A 16,116-nucleotide genomic window follows, 5' to 3' on the forward strand; every position below is an offset into this window, starting at 1 on the left:
TTCTGTCTCACTTATTTCACTGAGCATAATGCCCTCTTAAGTTCATCCATGTTTTCCGCAAATGGCAAGATTTCATTCTTTTTCATGGCTGAGTAATATTTCGTTGTATATATGTACCTCATCTTTATCCATTCATCCATTGATGGACACTTAGGTTGCTTCCAGCACAGGGAATATAGTCAATAATATTGTAATAACTTTGCACAGTGACAGATGATTACTAGACTTATGTGGTGATCACATCGTAAGGCATATAAATGTTGAATTGCTATTTGTACACTGAAACTAATATTGTATACCAACTGTACATTAATAAAAAGTTTAAAAATAATAATTAACCATTTTATTTTATTCATTTATTTCATCATATGAAACAAACTTATTTCACTCATTTCATTTTATTTTATTATGAACCCATATATAGGATGAACTCATTTTCATCATAGTTTAAATTTCATGTAATATACTAGATAATTTCAGGCTTTGTAAGATAGCAAAAAAAAAAAACTGGAATGTTAAGTTAAAGGGATCTTGAACTGTTCATTGAAGTAAAGAGTATAAAATCCATTTGTATAAAAAAGTACTACTCTATTTTTAATGCTTTCCAATACTGTGGACAAGACAATAATTTGAAGATTATGGCAGAAAATTTTCTAAGGTAAATCGACAGTGCCTAAATGTTCTTTGGAATTCTAGCCATAAACATTGTTGGGTCAGTTTGCATTTTAAGATGCTAAAAGAATTGCATTGTTTAAAGAATTTATACATTGCATTGTTTAAAGAATTTATACATTCTGAAAGACCAGTTCTAGAAGCCCTAATACAAGTAAGGTCAAATTTTGTATTCTCTATTAAAGCTATGACTACACAGATAGATGAGCATGTAGCACACATGACCCGGCACCAGACCAGCCAGCTCATCTGGCTCTTATAATTTCAGTCGCGCAGGCATGTTTGACAGCAGCTCTTACCCTCAAGTATTAGGAGGTGCTATTTTGCTAATCAGGAACGAAATTTCAGAGAATTCATTTTACTTCGCAAAGGTAGTTTGTCGTGATTAATCAATAAAATGATGTTTGCTTTGGGTGTTGATTAGCTTTAAGACGCGGTCTCCCATGAATTCTTACAGTAGGTGAGAGGCGGGGGAGAGTATGACCCCTGAAAGTTGCTCTGTTAAGTCTTCAGAATAATAGGTGGCCGTTACAGGGGAAAAAATCTTGGAATAAATTGAGTGTTTTCTGAAAATGAAAAGGCAGAGAGTTATAGGAAAGTTGGGAAATGTTAATTTTAGGATATTGTGCCAGGAATAATAAATATATGTGCTACCCTCAAAAGCTTTCCTTCCAGGACAGAAGAATGAGTTAAATGGCATGGCAAAGAATCTATAAAATCCATCCTGTAAGACAGCTTTTTTTCCTAAAAGTAATTAATAGAGACCAAAGAAGCATGATAACCAAGTGCAATGCAAAGACGTTGATTAAATCCTGGTTTGAAAAAAGAAAAAATGCTATGCGACACATATTGGGGGAATTTGAATATGCCCGGCTATAGACTGTATTGGGGATATATTTTATCTTCCTAGGTGTGTTAATGGTTATTATGGTCATGTAGGAGAACGGCCTTTTCATAGGAGGCATATCCGAAGCGTATTTAGGGGCAAAATGATCTTCACTATTTAGAAATGCGTGTGTGCGCATGTATGGCTACATATGTTCATATAGGAAAAACACGATAGTGTCAAATGTTGAATCTCTGTGGTAGACAGAAGGGGAGTTGTCGTACTGTAAGCTTTTCTCCGTGTTTGAATATGTAAAAGAAGAAGTTGAGAGAAAAAAATCCCCTCCAGACAGTATTCTCCTTACTCGGCTTTGCAAAGGCCTAGAGAGGGCATGTCGCCGTCTCGTTCCTAGCCGTTAGCTCTTGAATCCAGGCCAGTCAGGGTTTCATTCCCCCCGTCCCATCAAAACGGCTGTCACATCAGCCTTGGCGTCCATGTCGCCAAATCGGGTGGTCGTTTCTTGGTCCTTGTTTGGCCTTTCGACCTCTCAGCAGCGTTTGCCTCGGCTGATGACGCTCCTGTCCGTTCTCCCCCTCCTCAGGCTTCTTCCCCTTCTCGGCGTCTTCTGCTGGCTCCACCTCCTCTGCACGGTGGGACCCCTCACCGCTCTCCTCAGTTGGCATGCTCTCCCCAGACAATCTTATCCTGTCCTATAGTTACTGCATAGAGTTCTCTTAGCGGGCTTCCCAGTTTATATCTGCAGCCCCAGCCTCTCCCGTAAACTTCAGAATCCTACGTCCACGCGCCCACCTGGTATAGTCACTTAACACCAAGTAGGTAAAATTTCAAATTTGATATGTGCAGTACTGAACACTTGAGTCCCATCAGTCCCTTCCGCTCACCCCCAAACTAAACAAAGCACCTGTTGCCTGCCTACTACTCCCACCCTCCTCATCCCAATACAGGGCACCTCATTCTTGCAGTTGCTCAGGTGAGAAACGTCACCATCTTTCCCTCATGCTGTCCATTTAATCCCTCAACAAATATGATCAGCTCTACTTGTCGAATATAACCCGAGTCCAAACGCTTCTCCAGCTCTTGCCACTACCCTCTTAATCTGAGCCACTGTCCTTTCACAGATTACAAGTTTCTCAACCTTGGCACCACTGACATTTGGGGCCGGTAATTCTTTTGAGGGACACTGTGCTCTCCTGTATACTGTGAGATGCTTAGCAGTACCCCTGGCCTCTGCCCACTAGATGCCAGTAGCAACCCCCTCCTCCACAGGTGTGACACCCAAAACATCACCGAACATTGCCAAAATGTCCCTGGGAGGCAAAATTGCCTCCAGTTGAGAACCATTGGGTACACCGCAGCCGCCTGGCCTCCCTGCTTCCTCGCCTGTCCCCTACAGTTTACCCTCCATCTAGCCACCAAGTTGTCACATAAACACATAGATCATTTCATGCCTTTGCTTAAAACTTTCCAGTGGCTTCCCATCTCATTAGGATCAAATCTGTAACTGCCTACAGATTCCTTCTGTGCGCGCACACACACACACACACCAGTTGAAGAACAGCTTTTTCTCATGCAAAGCTGTTTTTTTTTTGTTTTTTGTTTTTGAACAAAGTGCGAAAGGGCGCCTCTTCCACTAGGTGGATGCAGCCCACTTTCCCTCCCTTATTTTTCTCTGCTGCGTCATTTATCACCACCTGACATGTTATATTTGTTGAATGAATGGCAAGGTGAGAAGCACAACTATTATAATGCATACAAGATGTACAATTTTAATAATATATGCAATTGTAATAATGTACCAAGATTAAGTGCTGCAATTTCAAGAAAGACTTAGCACCTAACTTAGCCCCAGAGAGTCCTGAAAGGTCTGGGAGAAACGATGCCCGACTAGGACCTGGCCCAGTGGTGCAGAGGAGTGAAAGGCGTTGCCAGCAGAGGGGAGAGAAAGCGGGGAGCGGACGATTAGTTTTGAACTGGCCCGAGGTCGCTCCATGTGACCGACCATCGGCAGTTAAGAGGCATGAGTCTTGCTCTCGGGAGAGACATCGTCGTGATCATAGACACAGATCTGACAATACACAATAATGGGAGAATGTTTACACGTCAGCATTGGAATGAAGGCCTCGGAATTTGGTATGACAAACTAAAGAAATTCCCTGATCGGATGCCACAGAGAAAAATGCCAAGGGGGCCCCCGGTGGCGAGGACTGCCAATTTTCTCCAGGACCGGGGGACGAGCAGGGCGGGGTCGTCTGGTCGCGTGCACCTCGGAGCCTGTGCCCTTGCTTTAGTCAAGTTTAAGCTAAATAATTGCCCTTCCGCAGGGCTCAGCGAGGTGTTGGTTGCATCAGACACACGGAGCCTGCTGGCTGTGACTAGTCACAGAGGTGCTCAGGTTACTTGAACTTCTATGCTAGAAAAATCAGTTTTTCAAACTTGAAAACCTTTGGAGAGAGAAACTTCAAAGTATGGATTAGGAAATGTTCTTTCTCGTCTCATTCTTAGGCTTTTAATTGGGCAGAGTCAGCTAACGTGTTTTTAGTTCAACTGAAGTAGTCATCTGTGGTCCACCTGCAAAACTGAGTGGCTCTAAAAAATGGCTTATCTCTCGTGCTTCTGTAGGTGACTGAAGTTCCGCTGGCCTCACCTGCTGCGGGGTGAGATGGCTGCACCGCAGGTCCAGGCCGAGGTGTGCGTGTCACCTCACAGCCTGTCCTGGGACCAAAAGCGAAGGGCTCCAGGGCTGCATGGGCCTTCTCCTGAGACGGCCAGAGGCCTCTGCGTCCCAGCACACTGTTATGAGTGCAGATGAAGCCATGTAAACCCCGCAGCAAGGCCAAGCAAAGTGGGTGCCTTAGCATCGCCGTTTTTAAAATGAGGCCACTGAAGCTGAGCTCGAGCCATTTGACCCAACAGGCCAGCCACGGGGCCAGATGTGAGTTCTGCCTCCTCCCTGGCGGCAAGCTCGGTGATGGTGGTTTATCTGCGCCTACTTCCTCTTCTGTAAAGTGGGGCCGACACTCCTATGCAGGATTATTTTTAGGGGAGAGCACCCAGCAGCGTGCACAGTAGGGAGCAGGTGCTCGAACCGCCAGCTTCAGCCCCTTCCTCTTTCTCGTCTCAGGTTCCTCTGTTAGACGAGGAAGAGTTATGCGCACGCTCTCCTCATCACTTTAAATCTCGAATGACCTGGACCAGAGAGATTGCGAAAGGGGATCGTCGTTCACACGCCAACCGCACAGCAGTGGCTAAGAGCGTCCGTCAGACTCAGTTGAAGACTGCTGTCTTCGCCGTTCCACCCTAAGGTGTTCGTGGCTGACGCTCACTTCGTAGAAGACCCTTCCAGAGGTCACGTATGTTTGCAGAGGAAACTGGATGGAATCTCAGGTTCTGTGGCCCGCCAGTGAGGAGGCTGTGATCAGGAAACGGGTCTCTCCGTGGGGCTCCCTGTGGTCCGCCTGCCGCCGTGGGCGGGCCTCGGCGGATCAGCAAGCAAATCACTACACTTAGTGTATAATTTATAGATTTGGGTTTGCATTGAAAAAAGAGAGATGCCTTTTAATAAATTCAGATCATCATACTCCGTTATTCATTTGCATATATGACATTTAGATAAACACAGGTGCAGTCACTGTACTATAAATGCAAACTACGGCACTGACAACTTGGGGTTTGGGCCTGTTATGGGCTGACCTGTGTCCCACCCCACCCCCAAATGCGTGTGTGGAAGCTCCAACCCCCAGTACCTCAAAATGTGACTATATTTGGAGATAAGATCTTTAAAGGGGCGATTAAGTTGAAATCTTTATGGAGGGCCCTAATCCAGTATGGCTGGTGTCCTTATAAGGAGGTTAGAGCACAGACCTGCACGTGCACAGGCCCCCCGTGAGAAATCGAGACACCTTGACCTTGGACTTCCAGTCTCCAAAAGTGCAAGAAAATAAATTTCTGTTATTTCGGCCTCAGTCTGCGGTGTTTCGTTTTGGCAGCCCTACCAAGCCAACACAAGGCCCATTTTTCACCTTCCGCATGATGTTTAATATCTGTCATCTTTCAAAACCAAAGACTTCTTGGGATAGGAAAACAAATCAGGAATGGATTATAGGAGCCTATGCCTACAGAGCAATCAGATTGTTACACGACCTGGTCCTTGAAACAGACTGGATTCAAAGTGCCTTCTTACCCTTTATCCTTCCCAACCAAGGTCATGACCCTTCCCTTCCGTCTCTCTCCTCTTTGCCTGCCGCGTTCAGCACACGTGCACACCCGGCTGCTGGCTCTCACCCCTTCGGCCCTCGCCGTTTCTGCCATGTTCTCTCAACAAGCTGTCATTACCTTTCCTAAGCAACAGGAAACTTCCATGTTGTTTTCCTGTGTTCACTTTGTAAACACGTGAGGAGCCCGACAGAAGGAGGAGCGAGGGCCTGAGCACTCAGGGACACGTCCATCGCCACTCACCTTACATACACCATCTCCTTTAATGAGAAAGCAGCAGTGGCCTGACTCAGGCAAAGAGAAGGAAGAGTGACCATAATAGCCTTGTGACATCACTTGGACTTTGAGTCTCCGGCCATTGCCCTACGTTTTATACACAGCTCTGCCATTATCAGACCCACAGTACCTGGTGGGGATGAAAAGTATTTAAATCTCCAGATACAGATCACTCTGTGAGATGTGGGAGCAGCATATCCTCAAGGTATCCCTGTGGAATGGCCTTGGAAGTAGCATGAGGGACGAGTGCTTCTGAGAGCCTGTCATCCATCAGTGATTTGCATGTCCGTGCCCCCTTGTTCGGAGAGTAACTGAAGGGAAAACCTTCTGGACTATTGTAATAGTACTGTCAAGCAGGGACAGTAGCTCTAAGGACACCAGAAGCACACCTGGTCTGGTGTAAAACACCTTCCACACAGTCACGAAGAGAATGTGAGGTAGTTTCCCTGGGCTTACACTTCTGAAGAAAGGCGCCCAAGGGGATAGAGACTCGTCGGCCCTGCATGCCAGGGTGAGCCAGCCCTGGCCAGGGGCTCAGCTGTGGACCGGGGCCAGTTTTCCTATGTCCCTTGTGCTGAGAAAGAATTTTATGTTCAAAGAGTTGTTAAAAAGTCAGACTGTGTGGCAACGGTTCATGTGGTCCACAAAGCCTAAAATCTTTGCTATCCGACTCTGCAGAAAAGTGTGCCGTGCCTCGCATGTGGTCCTGGGAGATCTGTCGCGTGTCTTCTGTTGGAAGACGGGTGGTGAGCTGTGAACAGTTAAGAGGACTCACTGTGGCCGCGTGGTTGTCCGTGGCGAGGTCTGCGGGACAGAGCCTGTCCTGGGCCTCGTCTGTGCCCCGGGGGGCTTGCTGGCAGACCGTGCTGTTCCTTGGCTTTGAGGCATGAAAAATCTGTCTTCACGTTCGCATGGCACTTTCCCGTGTTCACCTCTGCCTCTGCCCGCGGTGCCCCTTTATGTGGGGTCGCAGTCGTACTGGGGTAGGGCCCACCCCTACAGCCTCATCTCCACTTGATCACCTGCCACCTCGCTTTCCAAGCAAGGTCACATCCGCAGGTCCTGGCGATCAGGGCTTCGGCATCTTTTGGGGACCTAGTTCAACCCGCAGTGTTTTCTAAGCCTGTGCTTTACAGATGAGAACACAGAGGCCAAGAAAGTGTAAAGAAGTCATTTCAGGTCCTGCAACGACCTCGAGGCAGCACGAGTCTTCACACGCAGGCCCTCTGTCCGTCCGGGGTGTGTTCACCTGCGCGCTCCCACCGGACACGCAGCTGCCTAGGGCCATTACTCCCGCCAGCCCTTACAGGCCTGCCACCAGTCACAGAACAGTGAGCTGTCCTGTAGGTGGCTCCCAGTGAGTCATCATGTCCCTCGCGGGGATGAGCGCATCACGCACTCGTTTTCGGTTAACCGCCTTTGTGTGTTCAGAAAGGGCTGGCCAGAGGCCCGTTGTCACCCGGGGCGCGCTTCCCCGTGCAGCACGAGCTGGTCCGGGTGGCGGGACGTTGCCTGTGTCGGTTTTGTGTGGGGGCTCTTCCAGGGAGCCTAGGCCCGCAGGCTCACCTGCTTTGGACCTTTGACGAACCCCTCCTGCAAGCCGTGGTCCCCATCGCCTTGAAAGAAGGGCTGAGGTGTTCCGAGCCATCCTGCAGTTCTAGGACTCCACACTGAGTCTGTGGCTGATGGGACCGTCTGGCGGTGCCCGTTGGTCAGGGACGGGGCACTAAGGAGCGCATGGGAAGCCTCTGTGCAGACAGACTTCCCTGGATGACCTGGAGTGGCCCGCGTGGGCGTTAATTGCGGGCCCACGTGTCTGGTGACAGATACCGTTCACAGAGCTAGCTCTCTGTGGACACATTCTAGCGTATGCTCCATCACAGGAGTGGGGACAGTGCCAGGCTGTCGTATTTTCCATTTCAACTACTGGCCAGGTTTCTGAGCGAAGACCTAAATGTGCGAGGTTTTTCCCAGAGGTAACCTCACGCGTCCTGTCATCGGTGTCCCGAGGACTGGTGTCAATCGCGCCTCTTCCCACCCCCTGGTGATTTCTCTCTCCTGCAGAGTGTGCGGTGCTCAGCCTGCAAGGTGGCACCTTGTCATTCGTGTCCCTGGGAAGCCCCCATCCTAAGTAGCACTGACCATGGGACCGCGGGACCGTGGGACATGCGGAGGTGGCCGTGCTTTGACACTGTTTTCCCTCGAATGTGACTAACTTAGGTGAAGGCTGCAGCACCTGGGCTTCACCAGCCGTTCCTACTGGGAAAGGTGCAAATCACCTCTACTATTTTATTTGGAAATAAATGCAATATTTTAAATAGATTTTCTTAAAAAGAAGTTAGCATGTTTGAAAGATGTAAATGAAACACAAATACGATTATTTATATGGGACTTGACATTTTTATCAAGTATCTAAACACAGTGGAAAAGACAGAAGAACAAGGTAGAACTGTTGGAGTTGGCCATCTTTACAGAATTTGCCCAGAAAAAGAATGTCTTATTTTGCTTTCTCGTTTTTATTTTTTATTTGAAAGTAATTTCAAACTTACACATAAGTTGGGGGAAAAAACCACGAAGAACACCTGTATGCCTTTACTGTTCACGCTCCTGTGCGCGCTTGCTCTCTCGGTGCAGGTGTTGGTAGTACACACACACGCAGTGCTGCTTCTAAATCATCTGAGGGGAGCTCACACACATCGTAGCCCTACACCCCTAAATTCTTAAGTGTATACTTTGGAAGAATTACAGTTAAACTTCCGTAAGGTAGCCCTGTACTTGACTGCTTGTAATCCAGTTTGGTCACGTGATCCAACCATCCCCCCCCACCTCACCCCGCCCAGGACTGAGGATAGGGTCATGAGTTAGTTGTGTATCTTTTGTCTCTTTTCATCTGTAGCATTTCCACAGACTGTCTTTGTCTTTGGCATTGACATTTGGGAAAACCACGGGCCCCTCCCGGCTCTTTAGCAGAGCGTTTCTCATTCGGGGCTTGTCTGCTGTTTCCTTGTGCTCGGACTCAGTGTCTTTGTAAGTGTTCTAAAGTAAGAAAACAATATGCCATTCGAAGAATCAATTTAAAGCAAGATTTAGGTCATGTTTAGTTGAAAGTCAAAATGGAAAACCAAAACCTGTTATAGAATCAACCTCTTATAAAATGTTTAAAATAAGAGAGTTTTTGATCTTTCCTGTCACCGTATTGATTGATTGGCTCAATGACTAGACTTTAAAAAGTCAAGAAGTGTCTTGGCAGTGGGGTGGCCTTAGGCGGCCCCCCAGAAAGCCAGTGCTGTCTTCCTGTGGAAACCCAGGATTTTCTTCCTACGACTGCTAAATTTGTTCAGCAGACGCTATTATATTTTTATTATCCGCCAGACGCCGGAGTGGATCGTGGGAATGCAGAGACCGTAACCAGGCCGTGTAGGGAAAGTCCACCAGAGAGGCCAGCACCCACCGGGACAGGAGGATCCGCTGCTGGGAGCGCAGTCGAGACTGCCTGGGGTAGGGGAGCCTAGACCCTTCTACGCCCCAGGAAATCCTGGTAGCTGCTGTGAGAGTCACATCCACCTTCAAGAAAAGCTTGCCTTGCTGCCGTTTGGCATTTTCGCCTGTTCTGGTGCGCTAAAAATGACCGAGTCCTGGTGAACACGTCAGTGCAGACCGTCCCTCTAAGAGATTGGGGGATAAGATAAAGTATTTCTTCTAACGTTTGAATTCTTGAGTCATCGCGGTCGTTTTATGCTGCATGAAATGCCCAGGAATTTACCCGAGGAAAGATAATAGCACCTAATTTTTAATTACGTGTCTGTTTATTTCTGTATCATTCCCAACGGTGTCACAGGTGAATGTTTGACATTAGTTTAAGGTGAAAAGTGTCTTTTAAATCTGAAGATAAAACAGCTTTGCGTCTTCTGGTGCTGTGATCACAGTAATGGCTTTGTTCCCGACCCCACGTGGCAGTGTCCCAGGCAACTGATTTCACCTGGCGACTAACGCATTTGCAGCCACTCAACTTTGTGCCTCTGTTTCTGTGAGGAGTTGTCATTATGTGTGGCTGGGTTGCCTAAAATACTATAATTTAACCCTGGAAATAACATGCTGCTTTGCCGAAGCTGGGGTAATTTCTAATAAGAGTATCACTAAAGATAATTTCTGTTTTTTCCAAACATAACATGGGGAAATGAGTGTGGTTGTACTGTGTTCCACAACCACAGTAGATGTTCTTTATCTTTAAATTACCTGGGAAGACCGATAATTTTCTGATAATACTGATAATGTAGTTCTCAGTATTAGCATAGATACAATGTAGTAGCTATCTCCTCTAAATACTATTTTATATTTCGTTAATACAATAACTAAATACCAGGCCAAAGCAAAGAAGCTGTGATTTCATTTTGTCAGAAATAGGACTTTAAAGGCACCTAGAGAACAGGAAGTTTTCAGAAAGACCCATAAACCTAATATAAGGTTGGGAAAGATTTTTTTTTTTAAGTGGCTATCTGTATGTCCTTGTTTCTATGTTGGTAAATACTGACCATAAAGAAGTATTTTATCGACAAATATATATTTGAATTAAAATAATTCTGTGATATGACATCCAAATAAGCTGACTAGTTTTGATAGTTTTCTTTCTCTTAAAATCGAGAGGCAAGGAACATAGATACTTTTCACCCATGCAGTTTAAATGCAGTTAACTACGGTATATAAACATAATTGATCTTTCAAACCGCCTTAGTCGTTGAGTTGCCTGAATTGGGACGGCACCGTGAAGTATAAGGTAAGCGCCGATTCTCATTGCAAATGGAATATGAATGACTTAGAGGTTCTTATTTATGTCGTTAATACAGTTTAAGAATCGATTAGGTTGTCTTAAATTTAAAAATCCTTGTTGCTTTGCAGAATGCAAAGCTTTTTTAATATCCTTAGCACAATCTAGTATATCAAATTACAGAGTGAGTCTTTTTTTAAATCAAAACTGGTCGAATATTGGAAATTTCATATGACTCAACCATGAAATGGGTTTCTTTGCAATGTGGCTTCTGCCTCCCTCTCTGTTCTGCTATCCTGCCTCGGTCCACCTTGAACTTCTTTCGACAGCATTAAATAGCTTGTCATGTCCCTGCTCACATCTGACTTCAACAATTTAGGGTTGCACTGTCCAGCTTGGTAGCCACTACCTGCATGTAGCTATTTAAATTACAGTTTAAATACATTAAAATTAAATGGAAAATCCCGTTCCTGTCGCACTTGCCATGTATCAAGGAGCCAGGAGCCACACGTGACTGCTGGCTACCTCGTGGGACAGTGCAGGTATCGGATGCTGAGATCACCGCACGAAGTCGCACCGGACTTAGAGCCCTCTGTTCTGCTCGCTGCCACCACCGCTTTCCGTCCTGTCTCATCTATTTGAAGCCTACTTGTTCTTCGAGATTTATATCGTGTCATATAATGCAAGAAACATTTCCAGCCAGTCCTGTTTGTTCCCAGTTTCTGGGGTGGGGTCCTCTTTTACGCTGGCATTTGGCCTTTATGATCAGCACTTTACTGTGTGGAGATTTTGGTTCCGTACATGTCTTCCCTTCTGGACGGGACGTTTGTCAAACTTCACCTTCTAAACACTTCTTGAGTCCATCCACTTCACTCTAAAGACAGTGGAAATAGTTTAGTCTTAGAAATCAAACATCTCCTTTTGAATCCTGACCCGCCCACTTACTATCTTTGTGACCTTCGTTTTCTCTATAAAATAAAAGTGGCAAACCTGGCGTTCGACGTTATAATCACAGGTTGTAATGGACTGGATGTGTGTGCGCTTCCACAGTTCAAGTGTTGACATCTCACCTCCCTCCCCTCACGTGGTGCCGTTAGGAGTCGGGAGGCTTTGGGAGGTGATCAGGTCACGAGGGTGGAGCCCTCGGGAACGGGATGGGTGCCCTGACCATACAGAGCCCAGAGAGCTCTCTTTACGCTGTGGGGACACAATGAGAAGACAGCAGTCTGCAGCTGCAAGAGGGCTGTCCCCAGAACCCGCCCACGCCTGCGCCCTGATCTCGGACTTGCAGCCCCGTGAGAAATACACATATGGAAAAGAACAATAAAGTTATTTTTTAAAGATAAAAATGCGGCATAGAAGGGAACGAGCACATAAAAATTTTAAAATATAACCAAGTTTTCTCCTTTCTGACCTATTTTTAAATAATTAATTTTTATGAAATTAATTATTCTTAAACAATTATACATCCAGCCTCCTCGGTTCTTTGTTTCATGGAAAGAGAGACTCTAATGAAAAAATTGGGGGACTACACAGACACCCATTTGCAATCTGAAAATTTCAGGATGTATCCTTACAAAACGGGTACTTCGTAGCTGATGCGACCAGCCGGGTATCCAGCGCCGCGTGTGACGTTTCCTTGTGGTCGTCCGCTGCCACTCTCCTAATCCAAGCCCTCGCGACCACAGAATCTAGCTGACGTCCCAGACTCCAGCTTCTCCGTGTTAATCCGTCCTCGATGCCAACTTTACAGATCTGTTACTTCCTTGCCTATTTGTTTAACCGTCTGTTTCCTGCATTATCGTTGTACCCTTGGCATCAGCTCTGAGACCTTTCGTGTCTGGCTCTTCCTTAACGGCCAAACCTCTTAACCACGTACCTTCCCAGCATCCCTTCTCGCTCCGTTAATTTGCTGTGCTCAGTCCAACTGCCCAGTTTTCAGCGGTATTGCACCCTGGGCCCTGGCCGGGAATTCCTTTTTCTTGCTCACACACGCTCCGCCTGTCCATCCTTCAAGGTCCAACCCGTCTCATCTCCATTAAGCTTTTCATGACATTTTTCGTTTTTCGGAATCTAACTTTTCTGTCCTTCATGATTTTCAAATAATATATTGTCTTTGCTTAAATGTGTGTATGTAATTGCCTTTCCATGTTGCTACGTAATATTTTTTAATATACATTCTCATTATTTTTTATTATCTAATTTGTATTAATGTTGTTTTGCAAGAATAGATACTGTACTCTTTATCATATGCTGAGCACATGAAAAATCTTTTAAAAATATTTGTTCAACAATAATTGTGATAAGTAGGGATGGAAGACATGACAGTATATGATGGTCATTTTCATAGGACTTTTGTTTTGCTCGTGAATGTTTTTTTCTTTTACATAGCTGTAGAATAGCTTCTCATTCTCACACTCACTTTTTTCTCGGAGATTAGTCACCACTTACTGAGCTTCTAGAAGGCGTTTTGTACTGGGCTCTTAATAGCTCACTCATTATCAGTTTATTCCTCAGAAATATGTCTCTGTTAGTATTTTTCCAGACTGTTCTTTTTACAATAAAAGGAAACCCTATTATGTTATTGTTTCTAATGATGGAGTGATGTAAGAACTGATATAATAATAGCCCTATATGAATGAGTAATTTTATATGAATATCCTGTAGTGTATAAGTATCATGAATCATTAGTATTTCGCATTGTAATGAACTTTATTAGGAGACATAAAAGATATACCTGCACCCCAAAAAACATTCTAGTACATATAGATCTAAGTTGTTTAATAAAATGTTCCCTGAAGGTAGTGTGAATTCACTTGAAAGACCACACCGGTCTCATTCATATTACATTTCAGTATATATGAATATATTCATTCTAATTATTTATTAGAAAATAAATAGTTCTAATTTCAAATTATTATTTGGACGATAGACTTCGTAGTTAACGGAAGCACATCATAGTGTAACGGCACCGTTCACACAGTGTTGCTGTGCAAATGCCACTTTTTCATGGCCTCACTTAATCCTCACGACACTGAGATCATTGTCCCTATGTCACCGATGAAGAAACTGAGATTTAGAAAAGTTCACGTTCCCTAAAATCTGTCAGTCTATACGTGATAAAACTGGTTTAAAAAACAAGTTTCTTGACCCCAAAACTAAGTCCTCTGACTTTGAACCTCGTACCTTGAGTCACAATGGCTACGCCCCACAGCCCGTGTGCTACAAGAGGTACGTTTCGTGCTTTGGAAATAGAGAAAGGGCACTTTGTCCATCCTCATTCAAAGGGGACGCCTGGGAGTGCCCGGCAGTGGGGACAGCATTAGCAAAGGCATGAGGTGTGAAACGGTATGGTGTGTGTAATAGAAATATGGAAATTTGGTATTAGCTTTATTCATTTGTTATTTCCCTTTAGGTCATTTTGAACTAGGAGGCGACAAGGGTTGTGGCCAGGACCTTGCGACGGGCGTGGGCCTTCGTCTAAGATGAGTTCTGATCATTTTTCCGACATTAGAGCTGGGTGACCTTGGGCAGGTTCTTCTGTCTGTCTGAGCCTAGTTTTTTTTATCTGTAAAATGGGGAAAGTGTTACTGCTCTAAGTTGTTAGGCTTACACGATACGTACATGGAAAAGATTTATCACAGTGGAACATAAAGTTAGATATTGTTGAGAATAGATTCAGTTCTGAGTGGCAGAAAACCCTAAATGATGGTGCCTTCATGAGTTAGAAGTTTCTTTCTTTGACCACATAAGACTGCATAGTGATCCAAGCCTGACATAACAGCCCGAGAAATCAGAGAACTCAACTGTGGCTTGTTGCTGTGCCGTCTTTGGCCTCAGACTCATGGTTGAAGATGGTGGCCTTTGCATGCTAGTATCAGGATAAAGAAAGGTGTGGGGGGAACAAAGGAGAAGTCATGATATGTGCTCTTTCTCTTCAGCGTCGGTATCCTGAAGGTGTCACACGACACTTCCATCGCCACTAGAATTTAGTGACTCAGCTACACTGAGCTGCAGGGGAAGCTGAGAAATGCAGCCTACTCAGCAGCCAGGGCTTTGACTGCCAATATTTGAGCTAAAATTTTTATTATAATGTAACATGGGGAGATCCTTTGCCACATACTATGTTTATAAGGTTACGTGATTATGATTTTGTTGACACCAATATTGGTTTGGCTCATTGTTTTTACAAAGAAATGATCCTAAGTGGAACACAAGGAGAAGCCCTAGTTTGAACAAACTAGAGACGTTATATTTTCTTAATGTCGATCTATGTTTTAGGGAAGAAAAATCATCCTACGAGGTAAAGTTTTTAAAGAAAATCAGTTTAACAGTTTAATCACGATAACGAGTGAGAAAAGAATTTTTAGTAAATTTATAACAACGAATGCTAGAACAAGCATTTATTCACTGTATGAAGATAACACGGTGATGTTATTTATCGAAGGAAGTAGGGACAGGTATAAGGGAGGACATCGCATTGGACTTTTTTTAACGCATTGAGTTGCCTATTAAAAGTCCAAGTGCATATGTCAAATAGATCAATTATTTTAAGAGAGCCCCGGAGAAAAGTCGGGATATAACAGGGTTTTCAGCATACAGCTGCATTTAAGGCATGGGACTGAATGAGATCCCCCAGGGGAAGCACAGAGAGGACAGAGGAGTAGGGCCGGGCCTTGACTTGCTCTTAACATTTATTGGTCAGAGGAAAAGAAGATGATGGAAGAATCGATCAAGGAAGTAGGAGGAAAACAGTAAACTTGGGCATCTTTAAAAGTCAAGAGGAGAGTGTTTCAGGGAGGGTCTCATCAGCTGTGTCACCTGCTTCCGCGAGACTGGGCAAGATGAAGACGGAAAGTGTCCACGGGAGCTGGCAACGTGGCATCGCCGACGGCCTTCACAAAAGCAGCTCTGGGGGAGGGCACCGAGCTGCTGCCGCATGGGAGTGGGCCGCAGGCGAGTGGGTCAAGGGGAAACCCTTCAGATGCTTTGCTGTCAGGAGAAGAGCAGGTGGCCATGGAAAGGCCGTTTTTCCCCCTTGGGCCGGGACTGGATAGATTGTATTTGTGTATTTGTGTTTGGATGGGAATGAGCGAGCAGTCGGTTTTAAACTTACAGAGATCGGAGTTTTGTGATGTTAAAAGAGATTTACGCTTTAAAAGCCCCTGCAGAATCAACTATATACTTTATACTGGGCTTAAAGTTTGAGCGTCTCATTGCTTTTTATAAATAAAAATGCTCCGTGTACCCCATCTAGCAGCGAATGCACGTTGCTAGAGAGACTCGGGCGGATGTTGCTACGACACTTTTCAACGTGATGCTTCCGGTTGGCCAAAAAAGTAAA

This window comes from Pteropus medius, unplaced genomic scaffold, assembly GCF_902729225.1.
Source record: "Pteropus medius unplaced genomic scaffold, Ma_sr-lr_union100, whole genome shotgun sequence".
In the NCBI taxonomy this organism is placed as follows: domain Eukaryota; kingdom Metazoa; phylum Chordata; class Mammalia; order Chiroptera; family Pteropodidae; genus Pteropus; species Pteropus medius.